The sequence below is a fragment of the Aethalodelphis obliquidens genome, unplaced genomic scaffold, assembly GCF_003676395.1.
Source record: "Aethalodelphis obliquidens isolate GAN/ISIS:26980383/991018 unplaced genomic scaffold, ASM367639v1 scaffold25, whole genome shotgun sequence".
Lineage (NCBI taxonomy): Eukaryota > Metazoa > Chordata > Mammalia > Artiodactyla > Delphinidae > Aethalodelphis > Aethalodelphis obliquidens.
Window position 1 is genome coordinate 22,654,041 of NW_020837969.1, and position 25,032 is coordinate 22,679,072.

General features: G+C 47.2%; 1 long non-coding RNA gene across 1 annotated transcript; it reads left to right on the forward strand.

Moving 5' to 3' along the window:
- Positions 1-13,817: 13,817 nt before the first annotated feature.
- Positions 13,818-14,485, forward strand: LOC113628981 (uncharacterized). The gene is made up of 2 exons (XR_003436311.1): positions 13,818-14,240; positions 14,381-14,485. It is a non-coding gene; the product is annotated as an uncharacterized LOC113628981 (long non-coding RNA).
- Positions 14,486-25,032: the final 10,547 nt, after the last annotated feature.

Genomic DNA, 25,032 nt, shown 5'->3' on the forward strand with positions numbered 1-25,032 from the left:
TGGCACATGTATCTTTTTGAATTGACTTCTTATTTTTTTTTAATTGCACTTATGTGGCCAGAAGGGGAAAGTGTGATGAGCTTTTGAATATCAACTCTCTGCTAGCAGGATCCTGGCTAAAGTACCCAGTCCATGCTTAGCTCAAACCATCTTTAACAAAACTGTTGGTGGGGACTTGACATTAAAAGGTTCATAACAGCAGACTGTCTATATTAATTAGCTCTCCAAACAGGACTGACGCCCTTCCCCCTTTTTTTTCTAGACTGCTTGACATTTGCGCATAATATGAAGAAAGATTGTTAAGCCTGTAATGTGGCTGCTAAGAGGCTTCAGCTCACGTTGCTAATCTCCTACATGGTGAAACACTGGCACCCAGACAAACCCTCATTCACATCGGAACAAAGCAGTAGTTATGTGTGTTGAAATTCCTTAGAGAAAATGTCTTGCAGGCTGTTGGGGGAGAGCACGAATGCTGGAAATACTTCGCCATGTGTTGCTCAACATCCTGGGAAGACAGTCTGTTGGCATCTGGACGCTCCCCCTGGAGAAGGGTTGCAATGCTCTGGGGCACGTGGGTCTGGTGAGGACAGAAGAAGCATGGGTGGAGGAGGGGGTGGAAGTGGGCTTGGATGTTTTCTCAGTAATCGTCCCAGACTGGGTTGGAGCCAACTCCAGACTGCCCACTTTCTTAGCCCTTTGAGAGCATCTAAAGTCAGGCTTGTCACCAAGGCTGCCACCTTCCCCGTTCAGGACTAGATGTTCCTGCTTTTTGATTATAAGTCTAAGTTACGTACTTGGGCTTCCTCAGCTTTGACTTGGAGAAGTAAGAGAGTGGAGGAATAGTGGCAAGGTTTTGCATCAACATCAAAGGTATGAAATGGTTAGGTAGGATTCTATGTGTGTAGGATGGAAGCTGAATCAGCTGTGGCTCCAGTTGTTTGGAGGTAACTCCAGCAGATGGGGTTAAGCAAGCGACCATAGGGCACAGAGGAAGGCGGATGTGGTACTGGGGGGATGGGAATAAGTGAACACCACCAGAGGAGGGAGGAGAATGGTGCTGCGCTAGAGCAGTGCTTGTCACGGTGGCCCCGGGACCAGAAGCATCAGCATCACCTAGGACCTACTGAGTCATGATCTTTGAGGGTGAGCCCAGCCATCTCTACTTGAGCAAGTCCTTCTGGTGTTTCTGATTCAGGCTAAAATGTGTTAGGAGCCCTTCCAGAATGAGGAAGAGACAGTCTTGGTAGCACTGGGTTAGGGGAGAAGTGGGGCAGAGGAAGGAGTAGAGAATGGACTCAAAAGTAGAAAGAAGAAGTTCTGCTCTGTACAAAGGAAAAGTGATGAGGGCTGCTGGGATCGTAAAAGAATGTGAGTCATGACTGTAGCCGCTCAAGGTAGCCTGGATCCTTAGTTAGCACATGCTGACCACTGATGTCATGCAGACGGTTTAAGGAGAGACACAGCCAACAAAGGTAAAAGAACAAACGTGGATGCAAATTACTCTTTGAAATAAAAAAAGGGAATTACATGGCTGAGATTCACCTGCAGATCCCAGAGGGGCTCATTTATTCTCTTCTCTCTCTCCTCTGGTCTGGTATGGGATGAATGGTGGCCCTCAAAAACTATGTCCATGTTCTAGCCTCCAGAACCTGTGAATGTGACCTTATTTGGGAAAAGAGTCTTTGTAGATGTAATCAAATTAAGGATCTCAAGATAAGATCATCCTGGATTATGTAGGTGAGCCCTGAATCCAAGAAAGTCTTTTCATAACGCACAGAAGAGGAGACAGACACACAGAGAAGGAGATGAGAAGATGCAGGCAGAGACTGGAGTTACACAGCCATAGACCAAGGAATGCCTGGAGCCACTGGAAGCTGGAAGAGGCTTTCCCGCTAGAGCCTTCAGAGGGAGCATGGCCCGGCCAACACCTTAATCTCAGACTCCTGGCCTCTGGAACTGTGAGATAATAAATTTCTGTAGTTTTAAGCTATGTAGTTTGTGGAAATTTGCTATGGCAGTTCCAGGAAATGAATACACCTGGTCTAAGGAAAAAGATTTGGGGGCTTCCCTGGTGGCACAGTGTTTGAGAGTCCGCCTGCCGATGCAGGGGACACAGGTTCGTGCCCCAGTCTGGGAAGATCCCACGTGCCGCGGAGCGGCTGGGCCCGTGAGCCATGGCCGCTGAGCCTGCGCGTCCGGAGTCTGTGCTCCGCAACGGGAGAGGCCACAACAGTGAGAGGCCCGCGTACCACAAAAAAAAAAAAAAAAAAAAAAAAAAAAAAAAGATTTGGAGTCAGAAGGACACGTGTCTTAAATTTTTTTTGCATTTTATTTACTTGTCTGAGAAATGAACTCTCAGAGTCACGATGGCCCCTACCTGGCTTGCATTGCTCATGACTTTACCTGTCTGCCTCCTGTGAGCATTTGAGCTTGTGTCCTCTGGGTCACACGCTCTCTCAAGTCTTCCCCATCTTTGACACACTAGTATTCTAGCAAGGGGATGGGGGGGGGTGGGTTGATAACCCAACTTTTTGGAGAGTATTTGGAGGTGATGCAATCTATCACCCTTTGAATAGCTTGGTTGATTTACTGTGGAAGGAAATATCTTCCTAAAATACAGCATGATGACTTTCCAGAACTGGGAACTCAGTGAGTTATTTCATGAAGACATGAGAGAGATTGTCGCCTGGCTGGGTTCCAGCCATCCCTTCCAGAGGGTAGGAAGGCATGACTCTGGAAAATTAGCGTTGGGTGACTGTGGGTGAGAAGGGCATTCCTTGCAGAACAGAAGAAATAAACACAGGCCTGCGGCAGGGATGTTACATTGTTGGGTCACTATTACCCATGTGTGAGGCATGTGTTATTTGGAATTGTCCTCAAGTTCTCGGCTGGAAAAATATACAACCCGAGGTCAGTCTTTCCCAGAGGCTGTGTGTTTTTCAAGGAAATCTCTAGAGTTAGCTACTCCAAAAGAGAACTATATATCAGATAGATCAATACTGTCTCCACCCAAGGGAATTTATTTCTGGAGTACCGGAAAACACTCCAGTTAAGAACACTTTGCTGCTAACAAGGTCCCAAGCTATGCTCTGATGCTTTGTGGTGGCTGACCTTTGGTGGTTTTCCTGCAATCCCTGAAACCTAGTTTCCATCTGGGTCCACCTCTGTGGCAGCACTCAGATATTCAGATTTCAAACTTTTGTCTTCTTTTTCTTCTTGTCATTTTTCTCTATCAAAGCATAGCTGTCCTTTGTCTCAACCCTTTAAAGTCTGGATCTGTTGATGAACAAAGATCCTAGTGGCCATGGGCATCCTGCATTCCTAGGTAATCCATCTGCATTTCAGAGCCTTCTTGGATCTAATGGTGGGAATTGCAGCGCCATGGTGGACTGGGCAGTGAGGGAGTGTCTCTTAGAGGCCCTCAAAGCACAGGACATATGTGACTGCCGGCTGCACTGGTGAACTCAACAGACTCAGGACCAACATAGGAAGTGAATTTGTTTAGATCTGCAGAGGTTTTTCAGCCTCACCTCAGAAGTCAGAGCCAGGAAAAGAAACGTTTCCTTGAGTTTCTTCTAAAGAAGGCTTCCCTCAAAGAGCCTGCAGGACAATGGGTCGGGGGAGGCTGAGAGAGCCAGGGTGGCTGCTTCTGGGGCTGGCTCAGCGGCCGATTGGTCATGTGATCCTGGGCCTTCTCTAAACTCCTCTGAGTTGCTTTGCTCACCTGTAGAAGTTAGTGGTAAATCAGGTCAAATTAGATCAGTGTCTGACCAGAAAAATTATCCAGGCCAATGGTAGAAGAGTCATCCAGGCTAATTGTAGAAAACCCAGCTCTCTGGGCCTCACGACAGACCACCTGGATCCGACTCTCCACAGAGGGATGTGGGCATCTCTGTTTCTGCTAAGTGTTGCTGTGGTCAAAGGGATCGGGGGTGTGAGAAACAGGGAGTGTGGGAAACAGACGTAGGTGATTTCTCAAGACCTTCTCAGCCTCGCTCTCCTGTGACATCTGGAAGGGCAGTAGGGCAAGGGCTACAGCAAGAGCCCAGAAGCCTGAACGCCTGAGTTCAAACCCTGGCTCTGTGATTTACCAGCAGTGTGACCTTGGCCAGTCATGCCTCCTTATGCCCCAGTTTCCTCATCTGTAGAATGGGCGTGATAAGAATATCAATCATGTAGGCTTGTTGCTGATTAAATGAAGTTAAATAAGTAAAGAACGATGCCTGACTGACAGCCAGGGCTCAAGAATACGTTTGTTGTATTAAAACTACAAATGAACTCAGCTCCGTGTCACCTTCTTTGCAGCCTGCTCTGGGGCCCTGAGCCAGCTGGTCCCAATCCCGTATGCTGCCTTCGTGACCGCCCTGGGCTTACTTAGCACATGTCTTTGTTTGACTTTGTTTATGTGTGTGTCCAAATCCCCTAGATTCCAAGGGCCCCAAGGGCAAGGCTGGGGCACATTTACCTCTTTCCCCTCAGTGCAGAGCAGAGCTGGCAAAGGGCGGGCTCCACGTCAACACTGGCTGAGCCAAGTTCACCTCCTGGGCCTCTCAGACTCCCAGCTCTCTCTGTTTCCCACTGTCTGTCTGTCTCCTCTTGTCTCCATCTCTGTCTCCCTGGATTGGAAGGTCACACTGTTCCAACCGAGACATAAAAGCTGGCCTACAATGGGGAGCGAAATATCTTTCTCTCTCCCCTTTCCTTGGTGGAAAGTATACTCTGGAAGATTCCAGGGTCAGAGGAAGGGCAGGAGTCTGCGGCAAGCAGGAGTCTTAAAAGTGAAACTGGGAAGACACGCTTCAGGACCATAGCCTGAGTCCCTCAGGAAACTGTCACTGAGCAGTGGGTTGTCACTGAGCTCTTGTCCTAGAAAGCTGTTCTGTTTTCTGGGTGCTGGACATCCGTTCAGCATTGTGCCCCCAAGGGAGTTGGGTCAGGGAGCCTGGAGACTGATCAAACTGCCAGTAAGGTAGGGGCCAGGCTGTGGGAAGTGGGAGTCCACCGAGGCAGGCACAGCTCAGGCTGAGAGGTGGGCGCCCGTCCCGGTCCCTGCCCTGCCTCTAGCTTTCTTGCTTCTGTGGGCTCTGAACTTCTCTGTGTTATATCAGCAAAGGTGACAATAGGAAAAGAGAACCAAGCAGAAGCTGTATCACCTTTTCTGACCTGGCAGTTGCATAGTGTCATTTTCGTTTCTGTCACAAGCCTACCCAGGGTCAAAGGGAGGGGGTATAGACCCGACCTCTCGACAACATTCCTAGTAAGGAGAAGGGTGGGACAGCAGCTATTGCTGCAGGCATGTATGAGGGTTCTCCAGAACAAAGGAACCAGCTGGAGACGGATTGATTGATATAAGCAATTGGCTCATGCCGTTCTGGAAGCTGAGACATCCCAGGATCTGCAGTCCGCTCCCTGGGGAGCCAGTGGCGTAAGTTCCAGTCTGTGGGAAGGAAAGACTGTGGTTCCAGCTCAACAGGCGGGCAAGAAAAGTTCTTTTTCGTCAGCTTGTTGGTTCTATTCAGGCCTTCGATGCATTGGGTGAGACCCACCCACACTGGGGAGAACAATCTGCTTTACTCAGTCTACTGATTCAACTGTTAATCTCATCCAGAAACAGACACACCCAGAAAAACGTTGGACCAAATATCTGAGCACCCCGAGGCCCCGTCAAGTTGATGCATAATATTAACCATCAAAGTCATCTCTGAAAAACACAAATACCACATTCTCAGAGGAACGACTTCCACCCCTTTGGTCCCCAGGTGAGCTCAGAGCCCTTCTGCCTCTTCTTTCTGTTTTTTGAATTTTATTTATTTTTTTATAAAACAGGTTCTTATTCGTTATCCATTTTATACATGTTAGTGTATATATGTCGATCCCAATCTCCCAATTCATCACACCACCACCCATCCCCCGCCACTTTCCCCCCTTGGTGTCCATACGTTTGTTCTCTACATCTGTGTCTCAACTTCTGCCCTGTAAACCGGTTCATCTGTACCATTTTGATGTCGCTGCTGGCAGACAAGGGAACGGGATTCAGGCAAAGGCACTTCCTCCTCAGGGCCCCCCCATCTCTTTCCTGATTAGGCCTTGTAAATGAAGGAGCCCAGAGATGGCAATGGTGACTACGGGAGTCACAGAAGACCCTATAGTCAGAGCGCTGCTGCTTTAGACGGAAAGCCAGAAGCCGTGAGTCTCTTGGGCCTTTGTGACTGGGCCAGTCCACAGGTGGGGTCACATGGGGGCACGCTGGTACTGAGGTGAAGAGGAAACCAGGCTGGTGGTGGGGTGGGGCGTGAGACCAGGAGGGAGAGCTGGGAAGGGCACAGCGGCTGGGCACCTCCTTCTCATCATCCACCTTCCTCCTCCTTGGCCCAGCTCTGTGCTCTAAAACACCACCACCACCACCAAGCTAGCATAGATTGGAATAAATAATCGAATAAAGGATATTAGTATAGTATCGAGTTCCATCTGTATGTCACATTTATGCGCTAGGGCTCTCACAAAACTTCTGAAAGTAGGATATTTTCAATTTCAATTTGTAAATAAAGACACAGATGGAGAGATTAAAGAACTTGCTCATGACTGTACAGCTGGTGAGGATGGACGTTGGATGCAAACAACGTCCATCTGACGCTCAGCGTTCACTCGCTACATGCTCATTGCACCAGATCAGAGGTCCTCTTACTGGGGGGAAGCAATGAGGAATGGGGAAGTGAGGCTGATGCAAGGAAATAGCAATGAGAGGGAAATGGAAGCCACATTTCCTTCTGGCGCAGCTCTGTGGCTGTTGACCTTTAAGGGACAAGTAGGTGGAATCCCTGATTCTAGGGATACCAGTGAATTGGGGCAGGAGACGGTCTTGCCGTGAGACCGGGGAAAGGGGCCTGCCTGGGTTTAATGAGAATGGAAAGGGTTGTCGGGTCCAGGGACACCTGGCTTCTCCCCACAGGCATGGCCCTGGGAATCACACCTCAACGGCTGGACATCTTCTCTCTCCTGCTCTCAATCTTGAGGTTTCCTGGGAAAGCCTGTCTCATTTATTATAAGATAATTGCCTGGGAGAAGGTGGGAGAGAGTGGATGGTGAAGAGATACAGGAAACGGGAGCTGGGCTTCTGGCTTGGGCGCCACTAGTTGGTGCAGAGGACGTGGTCTCCGAGTTTCCTTCCAGCTCTGTGCCTCGTGTGTCCTAAGTGCTCAAAGGTGCTGAACTGATCTCCAGTCTCACCATGGCAAAGTGAGGGCTCTGTTTCCTGAGCAATCCCACCCAGGTGAGCCGCGGTATTGTGTGTGTCACCCCACAGCTGCTTTACAGTACTGTTGCCTTTGAAAAAGATACATGGGAAGAGGCTTAAACGTGCAGCTGGGGGGATGGTGGTATTAGACTTCACAGTGGAAGCAGCATCCACTTTTCTGGAACCTTCTTCAAAAGGAGCATGAGTATCCTCTGTGTCTAAAACGGGCAGGGGCCGAGCTGAAGGTTAGGGTGACACCAGCTTATCTGGTCCAGCCCTTGAAGGTCTGTGGACCCGCGGCCTCTCAATTCATCATCTGGGGACCACAGGACATAGTCCTAAGGGGTTGAGGTCTCAGTCCCAATAAGAAGGTTGAGGTCAGTTAGCATTCATCTCTTTCCTTGAATCCCTTCTTACTGCATTTGCAAGGCGCTCGGTTTCTCACCTCATCACCTTCTTCCCCCAGACTGGCTCCCTCAACCTGGCACTGATCATCCATGTTTCTGTCACATGCGCCATCCCTCTCTGGTCTCTGAGGTCACAGACCCTGGAGTCGCCTTGGATTTAGCAAATTCACTGAGCACTCTTTCACTCATTTCCTAAAATCAATCCTGCCCCCGCCCCCGCTTCCCAATTCCAGTGTTCTTTTTACACCCTTCTTTTCTTCTGCATTCTACTGTCCTCAGACAGCTTTGGGCCTTCATAACATCACGTATGACCTCTGAGCTGTCGATTTGCAGCTGGTGTTTCTCTCCCCAAACCTCCCTGAGCTGTGCCTGGATGATGAGGGAATGGACTGGGTCAAGAACACGCGGCAGAATCTGCTAACTGTGCACCCAAAATCCACTTTCTCTCCCTGGGAGCGCGGCTGGCTTACATTTACCAGACTCCCAGGTACTAAATGTAGCAAATCGCTGAGTTCTAGGCAGGGGAATATGGACAAAATTAAGAAGAGTACCAGCTAGAAGCAGACAAGGAGGCTTAGGTGATGGCAGCCTTGGAAACGGAAGGTGCCCGGTCCCTGATTACAGTGAGGAGGAAAGCCACCACCAATGAGATCAGACTCCATCTATACCAACAAGAAATAAGCTTGTTTTGTGTTTGAAAATATTTGGGTCAAAACCCATTTCAAGTCCAGAGTCCTCTATCTGATTTTTCAGGTTTCCCATGGTTGCCCCTGCCCCTGTCTGGCTTCAATTCCCGCCGCTGTTTCCTCTGCCGTCCACTCTGGTCAGCCTGTCTCTTTCAGCCCTCAGCAAGCCCCCTCCTGTCTTCCCACCCCAAGCCCGCTGCACCTCCTGCCCTCTGTCTCCTTCCCTTTGCTGACCTCAGTCTCTAGTTCTTCCAGGAAGAGCCTCGGAAAACTCCATCCTACACTCACCTCTCCCTTCTCTGAATTAATAGGTTAGTCATTGCTTCACATGTGCTAGTTTTCTCTTCCTTCTCACAGGCAAGAACTGTCTTCGTGTCTACTCCTCAGTGTTGGGTGTCAAATAGCAGTTAAATACACTGTTTTGTGAACTGACTTTAGTCTAGGGTCCTCTGACTTTATTCCTTGACATGAATAACATGAAGTATGCTCTCTAATAGATCATTTGTTCATTCAAAGAAAGATTTACTGGGTGTAAATCTTTTTACAATCCCCACTGACATTGTCATAAAGAGCTATAGTGAAAGTTGCAGGGAACACATGACAAAGTTACTGACCTTCAGCATATGTGTCAGAATATGAGACTTGTTTGATGATATTTCTGTCCTGGTTAGTCCCTGAGGTTGCTGATGTATTTTCACTTTCCCCTGAAATCTTTTGTTCCCTATCAACATTGTACCTCCAACACGGAACCCCGAGGCTGGACACACCCAAGGAAGTACAGGGCAGGTCCCCATTTGATTTTGAGTCTCAAAGTTGACTTTCTTTGCCTATTTATCAGGACCATACTCTTGAAAGTCAGTTTTTGTAGAAAGAGGGGAAATCTTTTCTAAATCCCCAATATTTCCCTTTGGCATGTTAAGAGCTGAGACCACCTGCATCTCTATCAAAGAGTGGAAGGGAGAGCAGACACCCCCTCAGCCCTTCCCAATTCACTGCCCAGAAGGGGATGGATCGGGGCAAAGGAAACCCTTGCCAATGAGGACCATAAAGTGAAATGCCTATACCTTCCGGCTACATGGGTTGAGCGTGGGTTGAGATCAGTATGCCTGGACTTCTCTCCCCAGGAGGGGGCGCTGTTAGTTGAGAGGGAGGCCGAGGTGAGAGGGGCTTTTGCACCACATCTTGGGACCCTGGGAGGAGACCCCCTAGGAGGATGCCCTGTCCACTGCCATGGCATTGCTGGAATGTCAGCTCCACTAGAGCAGGGATGTTTGTTTGGTTCACGGATCCCCAAAACCTAGAACAGTGCCCAGAACATAGTAGGTGCTCAATAAATATTTCCGGGGTGACTACATCAGAGTAAAACGGATGGGACGCTGCCTCTGGGCAGAGCGCCCCCGTGTGGCTTGGAAGGCGTCCAAGAGTTTCTATAAGCCACGTAGGGGGACATGGTGAGTGGAGGGGGCTGGGTGGTGATCTTATGTGGGGTGTTGCCACAATGGAGGCTTCAAGGAGGACCCTGTGGGCCGGAGGGGCAATAGTGTCCTCAGCTAGTGTCAGAGGGACACCCAGCTCCACCAATAGCCAGATGGGGCTGAGTCAGCAGGGGGGATTTTGGGTCTGCGCTGACCCAGAGGGGCCACAGCACCAGCAGCATCAGGCCGACAGGGGGCGCCATGTCCCACAGTACAGAGAATAGTACAAGGGCACCGCAGGCATCAGAGACCACCTCTGCAGCCACAAGGACTCCATGAACTCCCCCTACTCAGAGGCCATCTTGGGGAGGAGGATGGAGTGGGGCAGAGCTCAGCATGTCCTTGAAAAGGACTGCTTTCAACTGAAAAGAGACCATTGAAGTAGGAAGAGACTCAGATATTAACTAGCCTATCCAAGCCTCCTTTTCTTTGAACTGGAGTTGGCATTGGCACCTGCTTCACAGAGTTGCTGTAAGAATTAAATAAACAGTATGTAGAAAGCGTTTGGAATCTGACAAGTTGTAATCGACATCCTTGCTGTGACAGTTGTTCCCCAGAGAGGTGGCATTCCTGGGGACAGCTAGGTCAGTTATGAAAAATAAGATGTTATGTTTACTTTGCAACATCTGAGCATGGTGTGAAAAAGAACTGCATCATGATACTTAATAACACACGATTTGAGTAGGGGTTTCTGGCTTACAACGCACTTTCAAATATTGTCCCCTTGAATCCTCTCAACAATGCCACAACAGGGGAAATCATTTCTACCCTGATTTTACAGATCTGGAAACTAAAACTCAGAGAATTTGACAGGCTCGCCCAAGGCCAGACTTCTAGCAAATGCTAGAGCCAGCTCTGAAATCCAGGACTCCTGACTCCAAATCCCCTTCTCTTTCAACTCTATCACTCCTGGAAATGGGCCCCCTGCCACCAGAGAGGGCAGGACCCTCCACCTACTCCTTGGGCCATGAGACTTCCCTCTTACAAGGAGGCTTTTGTTGAGTTGGGCCAGGGTGCTGAGAAAGGAACCGGATTACAGAGGGTCCCAAACATGCGGGGCTGAAAGAACAGAGTCTGCAGCTAACTTAATAAGCACGGGGTTCATTCGTGCAACAACCCTGCCTGTGCAAAACATGTTTCAAGGATCCTGAGATCTTACCAAGGGTTCCCTCCAGCACAGTGTGGCAGCTGAGCCAACTGCAGTCTTACAGACAAGCGGCTGAGACGCAGAGAGGCCAGGCGGCCTTCCAAAGGTCACACAGAGTCAGAGGTGACTCACATACGAGGAACCCCCGTCATCAAAAGGTGGAAGTGGCCGGTGGAGGTGATTGAGGCCACGGACAAAGGAAACGGAGTCAGACGCCCGTGGGTGAGATAAAGCCCAGATGAAGAAGGACTTTCTCTTCTGTCTTAGTTTAGACCCTTTCGGTGGCAATCAACTGAAGCCCGGGTCCAATTCACTTCAATACTGAACAAGGTTTTTTGTTTGTTTAAGTATATGACCTAAAATCGGGGTTAAACGTTATAGGGTGCAGGGATGATTCACAGAATGCAGGTCAGGGCTTGACGTGGGTCCAGGAACCGGAGAATCCTCAGTGCTGTACCTGAGTGTCTTGTCTTCTGGTCAGATCTGCCTCCTCTCTGTCTGTGGACCAGCTGGCCTCCTTCTCTGGCCTCCTGGTTGCCTACAAGGCTAACTTCTCCTGTTTGCAGTTCCAGAATGCCAGCCTAGAGGGTATGACCAGCCTGGATGGGGGTCTCCACACCTACGATGGCTGGATGGGTTCTGGCCGCTCTCTTGAAAGGCCCACAGGGGCCATCACCGGGCCTGCGCCGCAGACTAAGCACAGAAGTGGGCAAATGCCGGACAGGCCTTTGGGCCACAGCGCAGGGAAAAAGCATTTGCTGGTGGTGGAGAGTGAGTTTATTCCGTGTGCTGTCTTTCATTTCAGAAGGGCTGAGCTCTCCTTTCCATGTCAGCCTCTTCCTTGCAATCCACCCTGTGGACAGCTCCCCCTCCAGGCCTAGAGGCGGCTGCTTTACGGAAAAGGCAAAATTCACTTTTTGACCGAACTGCCTCCTAGTGCTTGAAAATGTCCAGTTTCCTCCATGTGTCAAAAAGCCACTCCTTGGAACCTGCGAGGGAAAGCTCTCTGCCAGGGAACCAGAGGTGAGACCAGCAGGGGACAGGGCCCCTCGGTCTCTAGTCACACGTAGAACGCTGAGATGTGTATTCTTTGCCTCTTCTTACTTCCATGTTTGTCATTTGATAGATTCTCAACTCCTGAAGAAACCAAGTCAGAAAGACGTGGCCCAACTTCACATGACATTTTGGCTGGCTGGGGTGGGACGGGGCTGTCGCTGTCCCATGTGGATGGTTTCTGGTGTGAAAGAAAAACTTGAGGGCTTGTCTCTGTCTCCAGGTTCAGGCCCCCTAACACTGAACTTAGGGAATAACAAAACAGTGACTTTTCTGGGAACTCATTTCACAAGGAAGTTATAAAACTGAGCATTCATGTGTGGCATTTAGAAGCTTAAACTGTCTTTTCTTGGAAAGAGCGGAAGCAGGGGGTCAGACCCGCCCCATGTGAGTGAAAGACAATGCTTGGTGGAACTTGTGGCTGGAGCCAGCGTTCGGGGGCGGCTCCTAGCCATGTTGTTTTTTGTTTTTTGGAAGGTTCATAAAGAAAATACTTTATTCTTAATATAGTGCTGGAATTTAGTAGCTATAAAATACTTTTTATTTTTATGCAATTTTTAAAGGTTACTTTCCATTTACAGTTATTACAAAATTATTGATTCTATTCCCCGGGTCGTACAATGCATCCTTGAGCCTATCTTACACCCAGTAGGTTGCACCTCCCACTGCCCTACCCCTATGTGGCCCCTCCCCGCTCCTTTCTCCCCACTGATAACCACACGTTTGTTCTCTCCATATGTGAGTCCGCTTCTTTTTTGTTATAGTCACTAGTTTGTTGTCATTCTTTTTTATGACCTCCCCACCTCTGTTCCTTTGCACCCCAGTTGCTACATCCAACTAGTCTCACCTTCTGGCTGTCACTGATAGGATGTCCCTCCTCTGCACTGAGGCATCTTTCTGATCTGGTCCTGGCTCTTTCTCTGCTGTACCAGTCACAGCACAGGGAGGTCACCAAGAAGCACCATCCCCCTCGTGGGGCTAACATTCTATTATTTAGACCGTGTCTACCATTTCATCCAGCACCCCTGGTGATTCTCCTCTTCAAGTGAACTCAGTCTGTGTGTTAATGATACTTTCCCTCCTAAAACAAAGTTACTTGGAGAGAAGGTGGATACGATGTTCAGGATCTTTTGCTAGAGATTTACGGCATCACACGGGGGGCAGCTGTGATGACAGCTCTTACGGCATCACATGGGGGGCAGCTGTGATGACGGCTCTTACGGCATCACACGGGGGACAGCTGTGATGACGGCTCTTATGGCATCACACAGGGGGCAGCTGTGATGACGGCTCTTTCTGAGTATGTTTTGGTACCACCACCATTAACAAGACCAGGACAGGTCAGAGGCAGCAGCTGCCTGACCCAAGGCGTGCGCTTTCTCCACTCAGTCATTTACCTCTGGTGTCACCATAGCAGAGAGAGATTCTGCCCCATCCTTCCGGGCGGCATGGTAGCGATAAATGGAATATTTATAAATGGACTATTTCCTGCCATATCGATAAACAAAGGATGTCACAGTCACCGATGATTGAGCCCTCCAGCGTGAGCCGGTGAGCCCTGAGGAAACTCCTGGCTGAAAAGAATACCTGCCATCTAGCAGCCATCAGACTGCAGCCACTCCCTGCGGTGAGCCCTGAGGAAACTGTTTGTGAAAATACAGGATACTGGCCCCAGAAAGCTGAGGTGCATATCAAAGGAATGATTTCAGTGAGCCCAGACTCTTGCATCTTCCCATACGTAGAAAAGCGCTAAATTCCTTAACTTGAGATACCTGGTTTTCTTTATTTAACAATAATCTTTTGATGTTCCCAGTTACCTATCCTTTGTTGCAAAACTCCTCTATTATCCCGGCTCCTCCCCTCGCCTCCTTGGACAGTTTCTGCGTTATCTGTCTCCCGGCTGCAGTCCTCATTTTGCCCCAAGTAAAACTTAACTCGCGACTCTCACATTGTGCATATTTTTTTTAAAGTCAAAAGTAGCCTAAAAGGGAAGCATGAAGGTGGGATTCAAGACTGTCCCACCCAGCCCACAGTGTTTTCGTCATAGTCTATTTCATGTCAGGTAGCAACGGAGGTGGCAAAAACAACAGGCATTTCTAATACTCCTTTATTATTGTAGAAATCACCCGAGGCTGACCCCATGCTAACTACTGAGGTTCACAGTCCTAGGAACAGCAAAGGAGGAAAACAGACATCTGCACAGAGCCTCAGTGGCCCCATCCACATAATAAGGATCAGGTAAACCCCTCCCTCCCCCCTCCTTAGTACAGCAAGGCAACAAGCATTTATGTGCCTAGAACTGGGCTAGGAATTTTATGTGTATTATTGAATTCCTTCATGCCTTTCTTGTGAAGTGGATTTTATGATTTCCACTGTAGCGCTGTGACCTTGAGGTTCACACCTCTGAAGAAGCGGCCAGGATTTTCTGGCACCAAAGACTGCCCTGGGCTGTTTCCTCAAGATACCCAGCTGATCCTCAGAGGTGTGAACTCCCTTCACTAAGGTTTGATAAGGGGCCCTGGGAAGGATGGGGAAGCCTCAGTCAACACTGTGGAATGAGTAAGGTTTGTATTTGCGTCCTTCTAACAGTCCTTCTAACAATCTCTTCCCCCGCACTGCACGCCAGCCAGCGACCAGTGTCTTTCCCAGGCTTTCTGCCCCTCCTCTCAGCCCAGAACTACTGTCAGCTAATTCCTGGAAGCTGCAAAGGCTAACGGTGGGATCTTTTCAGGACAAAGAACAAAAAGCCCCAGATCTCAAGTGAACTTCTTGAGGAATTTCAGTCTCCAAGTCAGGCGATGTCTACACACCCCTGAAATCACGCTCTCAGCCCCTCTCCTTCTCCAAAAGCCAACAGAGGAGCTACCTGGAGAGCCGCATACATGGCGCTGCACTTCTGCACTTGAGCAACCCTGGTTCTCTGCTGAAGTCTGAGACTTTTAGCTCAGCTTTCCCCCCACAGAGGCTGTTCACTGCATGGAACCAGGTTCTTCAGTTTTACTTGCTCAAGGCAACTGGGTTGTGTCTGCCTTCACAACCCATCAGTTCACTGCAGCCATTAGAAACCAGGCTGGGTAAGTAGTGAGATACCAGAGGCACGCCTTCCAGATCAGGAACAAAACAAGTGTCCTGGGTACCACTACTTTATTTAACATTGTTTCAAAAGTGTTAGTCAATACAATTAGACAAAAGCATGAAGAAATATAAATATTTTAAAAGAGGGGGAAATTGTCATTATTATTATTATTAATTTATTTATTTATAGATAATCTGATCACACAGTTGAAAAGCTGAATAAAATGAAATCATTGGAAATATTGAGTTCAATAAGGAGGTCAGATTTTTTTTCAAAAAAGCAAAATCAATGTCCTTAGAGTCAGTTAGAAATACAATGTAATGACCTCATTCACAAAAGCAGCCACGCTATAGAATAAAATAAGATAAAATGAAATAAATACCTAGAATAAACTTTTAAAATATATACATGATAGATGAAGAGAACAATGAAACCCAACCAAGAGTCATAAAAGATGGCCTGAATAAATGGTGAGATATCTTGTTCTCAGATGAGCAACTTGTTTGATTTCTAAATATTGGAGGATTTTCCAAATATTGTTCTGATATTGATTTTCTATTTTAATTGCATTGTAGTCAGCAAGAATAATTGGTATGACTTCAATTCTTTTAAACTTATTAAGGTTTAATTTACAGCCCAGAAAGGGGTCTATGTGAATGTTCTATGTGCGTTGGAAAATTATGTGCATACTGCTCTAAATGGAATATTCTATAAATGTTAATTAAATAAAATTGTTCTAGTTGTCTATATCTTTGCTGATTTTCTGTCTACTTGTTCTATCAGTTATTGAGACAGGAATATTGAAATCTCCATTGATAGTTGTGGATTTGTCTGTTTCTCCTTTCAACTCTATCACATTTTGTCTCATGTATTTCGAAGCTTCACTGTTTGGCGCCTTCATCAAAAAGATGGAACAATCCTGAATATGTATGTACCTAACAATAGAGCTTCAACATATGTACCTTCTTTTTTTTTTTTTTTGCGGTACGCGGGCCTCTCACTGTTGTGGCCTCTCCCGTTGCGGAGCACAAGCTCCGGACGCGCAGGCTCAGCGGCCATGGCTCACGGGCCCAGCCGCTCCGCGGCACGTGGGATCTTCCCGGACCGGGGCACGAACCCGCGTCCCCTGCATCGGCAGGCGGACTCTCAACCACTGCGCCACCAGGGAAGCCCCATATGTACCTTCTTGGTGAATTGACCTGTTTATCATTAAGTAATGTCCCTGTTTATCTCTAGTAATATTCTTTATTTTGAAATCTATTTTGTGATAATTAATATGGCTACTCCAGCTTTCTTTTGATTAGTGTAATGGTGTATCTTTTTTCATCTTTTCACTTTTACCCTACCTATGTCTTTATATATAAGGTAATTTCCCTTAAGCAGTATATATTTGGGCCTTACTTTTCAGATCAATCTCTTTTAATTAGTGTTTAGACTGTTTACAATTAATGTGATTCTTGATAGAATTGAATTTAAATTTATCATCTTGCTACTTTTTTATCTGCCCCTCTGTTCTTTCTTTTTTTATTTCTGTTTTTCTGACTTCTTTTACATAAAAAAAGAAAAACCGGGCTTCCCTGGTGGTGCAGTGGTTGAGAGTCCGCCTGCCGATGCAGGGTACACGGGTTCGTACCCCGGTCCGGGAAGATCCCACGTGCCGCGGAGCGGCTGGGCCCGTGAGCCATGGCCGCTGAGCCTGCCCGTCCGGAGCCTGTGCTCCGCAACAGGAGAGGCCACAACAGTGAGAGGCCCGCGTACAGCAAAAAAAAAAAAAAAAAAAAAAAGAAAAAGAAAAAAAAAGAAAAACCATGTGTAAAAGAAACCATGATCCTCCATACGATGGATGCCCAGCCATTAAAAATATTGCCGCGGATCTACATTTACCAAAACGAAAAGATTCCCCTGTTGTTAGACAGATTGCATTGGGTGCATTTACAGTAAGAGCATTCGTTTATTTTCTATGTAGAACTTATGTCCACTTGAAATTATATATTTTTATTTGTTTATTACCTGTTGCCCTCACTACATAAATCAGGGAATTTAAGTTTATAGCTATACCCAGATTCTTGAACATCGTAGGAATTTTAAAATGTCTGTTGAATGAACAAATGCATACATGAATCTCACTTCTGTATTTTCTGTACCTTTATCTGTATATGTGTATGTAATATAGGGGGACTTCTGGAAGGAGAGTTCACCCAAAGGCTGGCAGTAGTTGACTCTGTGTGAAAAATACTCTCCCACCCTCCTCCCAAACTCCTTACCCCCTCACTACATATCCATAAATGCACAAATAACATATGAAAACATTCTCAATGTATAAACTTCCAGCAAAATGGAAAAAACTATAGAGGCAAAAAGCAGATGTCCCCTTTCTTTCTCTCACCCCACTGAATCCTGCCTTCCTTCCCAGAGAGAAACATTGTCACCAGTATTGTGTGCATCCTTCTAGACTTGTAAAAACATATACACACATAGAGACAGGTACAATTTTATTTGTGTGTATACTCTAAACAAAATGGGACTACTCTGTATATATTGTTCTGCGACTTGCTTTTTTTATTTAACAATATATACATTGGATGTTTGTCAGATCGGTTCATATGATTCTTTCCTGTTCTTTTTAGAGAGGTGGACACCTGGCATGTCTCCTCAGAGAGCACTGTCTCTCTGTCCAAAAATGAGGGCCGATGGAACATGTCTCCGTCATGCTCTTCTAGAGCACAGTGTGTCTATCTGAGGTGCTGTGTGTCTGCCATGGGGCGTTTCTCCTCTTCCAGCGCTGTCTCTCCATTGCAGGAGGGGGGCTGACCCTCTGGCATTTCGCCTTATAGAAAGCTGTCTCCCTGTCTGAAAAAGAGAGGTGGGCATCTGTCTTTTCTTCTCAGAACCCTTTCTCTCTGTCTGAAAACGAAGGGCACCATTCGGGATTTCTCCTCATAAAGCGCTGGCTCTCTTTCTGAGGGAGAGAGCTGGCAATCTGGCATTTCTCCTCAGAGTGCGGTCTCCCTGTCTGAGGTGGAGAACCTCCATCCATCGGGCGTTTCTCGTCAGAGAGCTGTATCTCTCTGCCTGGAGAAGTGAGCTGGTCATCCCAAAGAAGATGGCTGGCTCGCCAGCCTTTCTCCTCCTAAAGCCTAGAGCACGGTCTCTGACTGAAGGGGAGCTCCAACCCCCTGCCTTTCTCCTCAGAGGACTCTGTTTCTCTGCATGAGGTGGAGGGTGAACCCTCTGGCATTTCCTCTCAGAGGGTTTTCTCTCTATCTGAAAAAGGTCGGCCACTCAACGTTTGTCTTCACTGAGCACTGTCTCTGTGTGTAAAGGTGGGCTTTCCCTCCAGAGTGTTTCCCCCTAGAGCTCAGATCCTCGTCTGAGGTGGAGGACGTGACAGCCGGCGTCTCTCCTCCTGCAGCTCTGTCTTCCTCTCTGAAAACATCCGCCGGCCGTCCTGGCTTTCTCCTCACAGGCCGCTGTCTCTGACTGAGAAGGAGGTCCTGTCCTGGGGCAGTTCTCCCCCTAGGGCGCTCTTCCTCCCTCTGATGTAAAGGGCTGGCGGTAGCGTGATCGCTAGGCCGGTCCTGCCACACACCAGCCGCCACACTCATGCTTCATCCTCTGAGGGCGCGCCTGAGTCCTCGGCGAGGCTGTAACGGTCCTGTGTGGGACGGTGCAAGCAGACTCTTCAGGATGTTGCTATGATGCAGTTGCCTAGGAGTGCCTTTTTCTCACGTGTAACCACCCTGGAGCCGCATATATGTTTTAGGAGCTGTGTTGTCAGTAGCCAGTTCCTCTCCTTCTGAAACAGGCAACCCATCCTTCTCCTTGGCTGGGGCTTGATGCAGGTGGTGGAGAGCTCAGGGCCCACGTGGGAGGATCCTGTTGGCGGCTACGTTGGCCAGAGGCATGAATGGCTGCTTCAGTAGACAGCGGACTTCAGGAGGCCTGAATGTTTGTCTCTTTTGACTTCATGACGCCCTTTAAACTTAAGGCCTTTCTCTTGCCAGTGTTTCCTGTTACAGCCTCCAACAGGCTCTGATGTCACTTCTACTCTTAGCACTTCATGCCAGTTCTTCTCTCCGTTACAGGGATTGAGTCTCTGATTTCCAGGTTGCCTTCTTATTGAATCGGAGGAGGAATGGTTATAATCCTGTGTGCTCAGAATGTAGGGCGTTACAAGGATGTGGATGAATCCATGGAGAAGACAGGCAAGGGAACCGAGGCTCTTTCTAGCGTCTGTTATGCATCAGGCGCCGTGCTAAGTGCTTTACATCATGGTATTTGATTCTTCCAAATATCCTCTTAAATATAATGTTATAATTTCCATTCTCCATGGGAGCAAACTGAGATTTTTTGAAGTTGGGTAACTTCCTCTGGGTGGCACAGCTAGCATGTGCTACAGCAAGGATCTACACCGATGTCTGCCTGGAGGCAAACCTTCTCTTCCCCAGGCAGGCCCTTGGGATGGGGATGGCAAACCCGACGATCTGATTTTTGGACCGTGTTTTATTCAAATGTGAACTACTGGCACCATGACCACACCAATTACCCCGCCTTCGCCGGAGCGTGTGGGCACGGGCCGGAGGCTGGTGTCGGAGTCAAAAGAAGCTAAAGCCCCTCTCTACGTCACCCTGGAAGACAGGGCCCAGGACCTTGGCACACTTATTCGCTTGTCCTGACTCAGCTTTTGTGGGGTCGTGGACCTGACCTTCAGTCTTCCTGGTTTTTCCTCACAGTCCCAATTCAGGAGATGGAGACGAAGGAAATCAGGAATTAGTTCAACGAAATATCATGCAGCTTCTTCAAGCTCGGTACTCAGGGAGTAACGTCATCGCTCACGAAGAGTGCCACCATTATTATTGCCTTTAAAGCCTCGTGAGACAGCCTTGCAGCAAAAGAAGAGCTCTTACTTGTCAAACAGGGTTGAATTTTTCTTAAGAAAGAGAACATTGTCCCACGTCTCCCAGCATTGCCTTCTCCTCTGTTCCGGGATATATAAAAAAATAAATGTGGTCTGTTTACTCCTCCCTATAGATCAGGAAATACCAAACCTTGAGGTTTTAGGGCAATGGCTAACCCTGCCTTTGGGTCTGTGCCACGTCAGGATATGATTTGCCCTGCTTACGGTACCTTAACGTTGGTTTGCTCCTATCAAACCCACGCCTTCTTTTTGAGTCAATTACTCGAAGACTGAGATAGAGAGAATGAATGGAAATTGTGGAAACTGAAGTTCAAAGGCTAGATTTTCAACCATTGTTTGTCCCTCATACTTGACCCTTTATTCAGGCCCTTTATTCTAACAAGTTATTCTTTCTGAACCTGAACTTGTGCTGAGGCAGTAGGATAATTGTTGGCTGACTAGGAAACAATAGTCCCGAACATGCTAGCCTCCCCGCCTTCCCTAGCACTGTTTACTTTGCCTGGAATGTGCTTCCTTCCATGTCTGCATATTCAAAAGCTGCCCACCCTCTTCAAGGCTCTGGAAAAATAACCTCACTTTCGTGAACGTTTCCTTGGGTCCTCCAGCTGCCAGTTGTAAGACAGCAGGAGGCTGGCAGAGAGAAAGGATTCTGGGGCCAGACCATCACCACAGTTCACATCCCAGCTTGGCCACTTTCTAGCCACAGGATTTTCGTAAGGTTTCTCACTGTGTCTTGTGTCATATGTAAAATGGGGATAATAATAGTAACTACCTCAAAAATTACTAGGCGCGTTCAATAAGCTATTACACATTAAGCGCTTAAAACAGTGCCTGGCGCGCGGTAAGGATTACAGAAGTGTTTGTTAAATAAATAGTATTTCCTCTTCTGAGCTATTAACAACATTTCAACGATATCTTCTATGGTGAGTACCATTTCTACTCTCTATTATACACATTTTCTTCTCTCTTTTCCTAGACTGAAAGTTCCTGGCAGGAGAGCGGTGGCTGTTTCTGCCTGCTAGCCCTCATCCCACCTGTAAGTAGCAGGCACTGAGTAAATATCTAGGGAATGATTTCCAAGGCGATCGCTGTGGCTTCATCCTCTATTGCAAACGTTAAAACCTATAACTCACAAAAAGCGTCATTAGCGCTATCTTTCCTATCCATAAAGAGTTTGGGTTTTTTTTTTTTTCAATTATCCTCTTGGTTAGCGTTCTAGAAAATGCGCTTCCTCTCAGAGAAAACACATTGGAATGTACATCCTGCCAAGCATCCATTCATCCCACGGTCACTGGAAGCTTGGTGTTGCAGCAAGGAAGTGTATGGAGGCCGGCTTCCCCGGAGGCCTGCTTCCTGGTGACATCACAGGATTCAGGAACCTTTGTCAGCTCACTCAGGGCGAGTCTATTGCTTGTGGGGGCCTGGTTCATTCATACCCAACTTCTAAGATGCCTAACAGACCAAAATGGCAAATCATCAATTTTCACTGAGAAACAGAGCTCACCAGGAGGTCCTTCAAAGCTCCTGTTAGCAGATTAGCATGTTCTCTTTTTAATATGGAAGTTTATTTGAGACGCCAAATCAAAATCAGAATGCTGCCCAGCAGATAGAGCTAAGGAAAGAAGCGAGACATTCATGTCAGGACTGCTCGATACGCTTGACTTACACTGGGGGGACGCAGACCAGAGGGACAGGGGACTCCCCTCTCAGCAGCATCGGAAGGCACTCTAACAAATTCCCACAGTTCTCCGCCGCTTTCCCAGTATTCCCGGCCCGTCATTAAAACTTCTGTAATGGCATTATTTCCTCCTAATGGCTATGTTTCAGTGTCCAGGATTCCGGCTTATCTTTCCTTTTGCATTCTAAATGAAGGTCTTCCTTTGGGGGAGGAACTCTTAAGTCCTTGGTTTAATATTCTGTAAATGCTCTAGCTTCATTGGCAACACACTTGTATCAGTCTTTGGTGTGTCATTTTTTTAGAGGGAAGGAGGCATATATCATCCAGTTTTACCTGGATTCTTTTTAGTCTCAAGTCCAGATGGTGACGTCGTCTAAACTTCATCCCATATTCCGGAGGCACCCTGTTTGGATCTCACAGCGTCAAAAACCCCTGAATGTAGCTGGCACCTTAATATCGTTGGGAGGCAAACGCTTTGCATTCAACTAGCAATTTTCCTCTATTGAATGTGGTTCAAATTTAAAACATCAGTAGGCTCTGCAGCTGAAGAGGTCATTTCTATAGTTTGGGCGCGTGCAACTGCAATTTCCCCAATAAGTGAGAGACATTCTGCAGTTAGTATATAGCAGTGTTTGGGTTTTGCTTGTTTTGTTTCAAATATACCTGAAGTCCTTGGGTGGTAGTGGAATTGAGAGATCGTGCCTTGAGTCTGGGGTTTGCTGATAGACTACACCCTCTGGGGCAGAACCACACTGTTAAGATTCCTAAAGGTCTCAGGAAACAGAACGACACCGTCACAAAAGCCCCTCTGCCCTCGGCTAATCCAGTAAGTTCTACCGATTCTGTTCTCACCACACCCTCACCTGTGCCATGTCATTCCCTGAGAGCGAGTCCTGGGTTCTCTTAGAGAACTGGGCTCAACATAAAGCTTTTATTTGAAAGGCAAAAAGGAAGCTTCTGTTTCAAAAGAGAAGATTCCAAACGTGTTGGTGGTTGATTCCAAATGTGTTGGTGGTTGATTCCAGTTGTATTAAAAATTCTGGATGCAGGCTTTGCTTTGGGCTTGAGTAAACAAGCAAAGAGTCATGGGTGAGAATGGGAACTAGCATTAAACACGATTTTGAAATCCCCTCATTTTGCAGAGAAGGAAGATGAGTCCCAGAGCCCGGAGGTACCTTCAAGGTTACAAGCTCCTTAGTAACAGAGACAGGACTTGCTCTTGGGATTGTGTCTTGAGAGCCCCTCTTTTCTCAACTAGATCTCGCATAATGGAAATGGGAAATGCTTGATAATGTAGTTCACATTAAGCCACTAACTTCTTGAGTACATGGTAGCATATTTTCCCACTCCTGTTAGAAAATGTATATAATGGACTCTTTGTAGAAATTTTGGTTTAATCATATCAAAGGTATTTCTTGAGAGATTACTGCAGGCCATGTTCCATATGCCAGTGTGCTCAGCACCAGGGTGAAAACTGTGAGCGAAAGAAACACTGATTTGTCTTCATGGGGCTTCAGCAATGGAGAACACAGACCGGTGAACAGCAGGGGTAGTGGTTAGGAAGGGAGTCCCCTTTGATCTGAAAGAAATGAAACCACTATCTCGAAAAGCTATCTGTAACCCCATGTCCATTTCAGCACTACTCACAAAAGCCAGGATATGGAGACAACCTAAGTGTCCACTGATGGATGAACGGATAATGAGGATGTGGTACATGCATACAGTGGAATACTACTCAGCCATAAAGAAGGAAGTCCTGCCGTTTGTGACAACTTGGTTAGATCTTCAGAGTATTCTGCTAAGTGAAATAAGTCAGACAGAGAAAGACAAATACTGTATGATATCACTTATATATGTAATCTAGACAAACCAAACTCATAGATACAGAAGACGGTGGTTGCCAGAGGTGGGGAGTAGGGGTCAGGCAAAATAGGTGAAGGGGGTCAAAAGTACAGGAATAAAGACACAGACCTACTAAAGAATGGACTTGAGGATATGGGGAGGGGGAAGGGTAAGCTGTGACAAAGCGAGAGAGAGGCATGGACATATATACACTACCAAACGTAAAATAGACAGCTAGTGGGAAGCAGCCACATAGCAGAGGGAGATCAGCTCGGTGCTTTGTGACCGCCTGGAGGGGTGGGATAGGGAGGGTGGGAGGGAGGGAGACGCAAGAGGGAAGAGATTTGGGAACATATGTATAGGTATAACTGATTCACTTCGTTATAAAGCAGAAACTAACACACCATTGTAAGCAATTATACTCCAATAAAGATGTAAAAAAAAAAAAAAAAGTACAAACGGCCACTTATAAGACACATAAGTCCTGGAGATGTAATGTACAGCGTGGTAGCTATGGTTAACAATACTGGATTGCAAATTTGAAAGTTGATAAGAAATTAGATCTTAAAGTTCTCACCACAAGAAAAAAATCTGTAACTGTATGATGATGAATGTCAACTAAATGTATTTTGGTGATCATTTCGTAATTTATACATATATCAAATCACTATGCTGTACACCTGAAACTAATGCAAGGTTTTATGCCGATTATATCTCAATTAAAAAAAAAAAACTCTCAAAAAAAAAAAAAGAAAGAAAGAAAGAAAAGGAAGGGAGTCCCAAGATGCGAGGTGGGGAAAGTCAGAGAAATCGTTTTGGAGAAACTGTTGTCGAAATCAAAACCTGCGGATCAGCAGGAAGGATTCAGATGGGGAGGTACGGGGGGAAGAACACTCGGCTCACACTTGCTGTCATGAGGCGTCGTGTGTCTGTGGGTCAGCTGCGCTGTGCCCTGGGCTCGGAACGCCCTCCGTGCCCTGCTCTACCCACACCCTCCTCCCCTCTGCCTGTTGAACTCTTAGTCACGCTTTCATTCTGGGGCCAAGTGTCACCCCCCTCGGAAGCTCCTACACCCAGAGCAGGTAAAAGGTCTTTGCTCTGTGTTCCTATAATGTTTTGTTTATCCTTTATTTTAGCAATTGTCATATGTTGCAGAGACAGCCTTCTCTAGCTGTCTTCCCCACTAGATTGCAAACTCAGAAAGCAGGGACTCTGTCCAACTCGTGCACTCTATACACGGTGCCTGGTAAAGGGCAGGTATTAAATAAGCGTTAATACTCAATAGAATAAGCGAGTAGCATAAAAGTGAGCCTATAGCTCTCCTAATGCTGACTCAAAAGCATGCAAACCATATACTGTCCTTCAGGTTACTTTTGACGTCTCTCATTTCTAAAAGTCAATGTTCATAAAAACCTATAAAGAGGCTGAAATGCAAACCTAGTCAGGAGGGCGAGAGCCACCACCAGCGGGGCATGTGGCTGCCACGCAGAGGTGCTCTGGCCGTGCCTCTCTTCAC